At 41.9% G+C, this 4931-nt stretch overlaps 1 long non-coding RNA gene across 2 annotated transcripts; it reads left to right on the plus strand.

Moving 5' to 3' along the window:
- The first annotated feature begins 226 nt into the window (after positions 1-226).
- Positions 227-3518, plus strand: LOC141021338 (uncharacterized). 2 transcript variants are annotated; one of them, XR_012182288.1, is made up of 4 exons: positions 227-746; positions 832-954; positions 1681-1744; positions 1855-3518. It is a non-coding gene; the product is annotated as an uncharacterized lncRNA (long non-coding RNA). The 2 variants fall into 2 exon arrangements; XR_012182289.1 differs by having other exon boundaries at positions 277-746; positions 1681-1763.
- Positions 3519-4931: the final 1413 nt, after the last annotated feature.

The raw sequence follows: 4931 nt of genomic DNA on the forward strand, positions 1-4931 counted from the left end.
GATGATCATAAAGGAAATTGTCACCATGGCAAGAGAATTCACTAGCTGCCAGTTTGTATATGAAAACCGGGCAATGAACGGAGATGCTCATAATTTGGCCAAATTTTCATCTTCTTTAATACAGGGGCGCCATTTGGGCTGGGTGTACCCCATGACCCTTTTGTAATTTCTGTAAACCTGGCCGCTGAATAATAAAGCTGGATCATCGCTCAAAAAAAAACCCTCCGGTACGCATCCATTAATATCTTATCGTCTGTTCCCCACTGCTCCCCACCCAAAGCGCCAATGCATCAGCGTCTCCTCCCCCATTCCTCCTCCCCTCCCACAGCGATTCTCCATCACACAAGACCAGCAAACAACGCCGGTGCCCCAGTTCGACACGAGGTCCATGGCTTGAGCCATCCCACCTCCACACGAGGCACGACAGCAACAGCGATGCGCTCCCCGTCGCGCGTCAATGCGGTGCCCGCCGACGAATCCACATGCCACGTGGATGCCGACAGCAGCGTCGGCGAATACCCAGACCTCGTCCGTGTCCACGGTTCAGGTGGCCAACGTCCATGGCCGCTCACGGCGTGCGACGCATGGCCCGGCGGCCCTCGGCCCTTCACTGCTCCTGAGGAGGCCCGTCTCCGGCATGGCTGCCGAAGGCAGCGACGGCGCACGGCCTGGCGCGACGACATATGACCCCTGCCACAGCCGCAATGGTGGATGACCCCTTTTTTCAACCAAGCTCTGCCAAAAAGGTGAGGGAAAATGATGTTTTGTTTCTGCTGCATCATTAGAGGATTTGATCCAAAATTTGTCAGGTGTTGAATCGTGATTATCTAGAGTTTGGTAAGGTGAGAGAGATCCCAGAATTTATTTTGCTAAAGGCGTTTTGTTCAAAAATTTCGCCATGGGATTTTGGATGACGACAACAATTAATCAGAAGAAGATTCCAGGTAATAAGAGGTATGTTGCATACTTTTTTTTTTGACGTGAGTAGCATAATTTTCAATGTAGTAATTCGTACATTTGGTTGAATACCTTTGTTTTGGCGGAAATCCCTTTTGGTGACCGAGCTCCAATGAGGCCTCCAAATTCAAAATTCAAATTTCATCAAAATTCATATTTTTACGTTTCAAAAAATTCTGAAAAAAACACAGCTATACATGAAGGCATAACACACATGTGTGTAAATTTTCAGGGCAAAATACGTTGAAATGAGGGCTGTGCAAAAAAGACAAATCTAGAGTTGTTTAACACATGATACTATTCATTCTCTCAGGCCATGAATTTGTCTTTTTTGTACAGGTCGCAATTCAAGGTATTTCATCATGAATTTTTACACACATGTGGGTTACATCCTTACATATACGCATATTTTTTCAGAATTTTTTGAAACATAAAAATTTGAATTTGAATTTTTCAAAAATAAAGGGCTCCATGGAGCTCGGCCTCCAAAACGCCATTCTCCTGTTTTGGAGACTATAACCTGTCGAAATGCATGTTGTGTGGTCCTTCATGGCATTAGGGGGCGTGTAATTCAGGTATACTGCCTGCATATGAGGGTGCTGGCCTAGCTGGTACAGGGGACAGTGACACTATTCGTACCACCTGATCGCATTATCAAGCTCACATTTTTTTACGGTACTGATAAGTGACCATCACCTACATGACTTGGTTCCTGACTGATAGGCTGATCACCAGGAAGGTGACGCAGACCATTCAGGTGAAACCCGGGTGGAAGAAGGGGACCAAGGTGACGTTCGAGGGCATGGGTTCGGTTTTCTCTTCTCATTAGACAAAATTAGCATATGCACCTATGGCCTTAGCTAATTTACCATCATTTCTTCCACCTTTTTTTTGTAGAAATCCATGAAGGGCGATTCATGTCTCATATGAACATCCCTGTACTTAAATCGGATTATCATTTATATCTTGGAGATGCATCCATATTCGCCTCCCGTGGACGGTTAAAAATTGTGAAGTTTATATTGTGAGATATAATAGTAGTGTAAGGATTTTTCTTTACATGGTTGGTTTTCGAAATTCTAAGCATGTTTAAATAGCTTTGAGAGGTACGCTATTCTGAACTCTGAAGCCCTCTTAATGGATTTTTTTATTGGAGGAATTACTCTATATACTTTTGTTAAGCATGTTTTCCATTCTCTTGCATTTCATAAGATAATTCTTAGTTTGACTTGATATATATGTTCTTTCAGGAGGGAGGGTGGTTTAGATGTTATATTTTCGACAAAGTTAGCTACACCTGCATGGCCATAGAGTATTAGTATCACCATTTACTGTCTTCTGATAATGATGCTTGCAAATTATTTGCAATCTCCAGTGTGGATAGTGGGATTAGTAAGTAGGTATCATTGAGCTACTAAGATGACATTGTTTTTACTCCGGTGTCTTAAGTCACCACATGCAAAGATTTGTAGGTAGTAGTCACTTCATGTTGTATTTGTTTTGCAACCTGCAGATTATGTTTGTCCCTCTCGTTATGTTTCGATGCTAATTCCACTAAAGGGATGTAGTTTCTCTTTTGGTATTCATGTTATCAACATATTTGGCTTATTTGAGTCCAATCAGAAAGAAACTGATTTGCCAAGTTAATTCTTGATTAAGATGTTGTACTATTTAGCCAAAACCAAATAAGCAACAAATAGTTTGATTTTACGTATAAGTTTGGTTCACATATATTTCGGGGGGAAATTGCACAACAAGAGACTCCTTCTGTTTGATCATTATAGACGCAACTATAATTTTAAGCATCATAAACAACTGAATTTGTTGATCGTCCAGGAGTTATACTTCAGTTTTGATTGCAAGATAGCATCCTACTCAATATTGTCAAAATAACCTCATTCGCACTTCATGCAATCTCTTAAAAATTATTATACAAACATCCCGCGGCAACGCGCGGGGTTTCATCTAGTTGACATAGTGCCCAGTGCCAGTTGTTGTTTTTTGCTTGTTTTTTACTTCGCAGAATATCAGTACCAAACGGAGTCCAAACGCAGCGGGACTTTTTGGAGAATTTTTATGGACCAGAAGACACAACTTGGGCCAAAAAAGTACCAGAGGGGTGCCCGGACGGTGGCACAACCCACCTGGGTGCGCCTGGGGTCCCAGGCGCGCCTTGGTAGGTTGTGCCCACCTCAGTGGCCTCCCGCACCGCCTCTTCACCCTATAAATACCCAAATATTTCAGAAACCCTAGGGGAGTCGACGAAATACAATTCCAGCCGCCGCAAGTTCCAGAACCACGAGATCCAATCTAGACACCATCACGGAGGGGTTCATCATCCTCATTGATGCCCCTCCGATGATGCATGAGTAGCTCATTGTAGACCTACGGGTCCGTAGGCACTAGCTAGATGGCTTCTTCTCTCTTTTTGATTCTCAATACAAAGGTCTCTTGGAGATCTATTTGATGTAACTCTTTTTGCGGTGTGTTTATTGGGATCCGATGAACTTTGTGTTTATGATCAGATCTATATCCATGAATATTATTTGAGTCTTCTTTGATCTCTTATATGCATGATTACTTATAGCCTCGTATTTCTTCTTCAAATCTTTGGTTTTGTTAGGCAAACTAGATCGATTTTTCTTGCCATGGGAAGAGGTGCTTTGTGATGGGTTCGATCGTGCGGTGTTCTTTCCCAGTGGCAGAAGGGGAAGCAAGGCAAGATAGATCTCGTCTACATCATGTCATCGTTCTTATTGCATTACTTTGTTTCTCCATGAACTTAATACACTAGATGCATGCTGGATAGCGGTCGATGTGTGGAGTAATAGTAGTAGATGCAGGCAGGAGCCGGTCCACTAATCTTGGACGTGATGCTTATATAATGGTCATTGCCTTGGATATCGTCATAATTATTCGATCTTCTATGAATTGGCCAATAGTAATTTGTTTACCCATCGTGTGCTATTTTCTCGAGAGAAGCCACCAGTGAAATCTACGACCCCCGGGTCTATTCTCTATCATACTTGCTTTGAGATCTATTTTTATTCGCTCTTGTTTTCAGATCTATTATTCCAAAAAACCCCAAAATATCTTGCTGCATTTTTATTATTAATTATTTTATTTGGCATTTTATCGAGATCTATTTATCCAATCTACACAAATTTTATCCTGTCAACTTGACAATTTCTGGCACCGTTACCTGTAAGAGGGACTAACAACCCCTCATAAGCGTCGGGTTGCAAGTATTTGTTCTTTGTGTGCAGGTATCGTTTACATAGTGTTGCTTGGTTCTCCTACTGGATTGATACCTTGGTTTCATAACTGCAGGGAAATACCTACCGTAGTTGTGCTTCATCATCCCTTCCTCTCTTGGGAAATACGGACGTAGTTCAAGCGACATCAAAAGGAATTTCTGGCGCCGTTGCCGGGGAGACATCATCAACATCTATCAGGTTCCTAATCGCAAATCTCATCTCCTTGCAATTTACATTAGTTACGATTTGCCTCTCGTTTTCATCTCCCCCACTTCACAAAAATTTGTCGTTTTATTCGCCCTCTCTTTCATTCGCCGTTTTCTCGTCAGGTCTGTTTTGTGTGCAATGTTGTTTGCGTAGTCACGATGACTCAAGAAAATATCAAGTTGTGTGATTTTTCCAATACCAATAATGATGATTTTATTAGCACTCCGATTGCTCCTCCCACCATTAGTGCGGAATCTTGTGATATTAATGTCGCTTTGTTGAATCTTGTTGTGAAAGATCAGTTTTTCCGATACTCCTAATGAAGATTCCGCATCCCATCTGAACATATTCATAGAATTATGCGATATGCAAAAGAAAAAGGATGTGGACAATGATATTGTGAAGTCAAAATTATTTCCGTTCTCTTTGAGGGATCGTGCAAAAAATTGCTTTTCTTCTTTGCCCCGCAATAGTATCGACTCTTGGGATAAGTGCAAAGATGCTTTTATT

The sequence above is a fragment of the Aegilops tauschii genome, chromosome 4 (genome assembly GCF_002575655.3).
Source record: "Aegilops tauschii subsp. strangulata cultivar AL8/78 chromosome 4, Aet v6.0, whole genome shotgun sequence".
Taxonomy (NCBI): Eukaryota; Viridiplantae; Streptophyta; class Magnoliopsida; order Poales; family Poaceae; genus Aegilops; species Aegilops tauschii.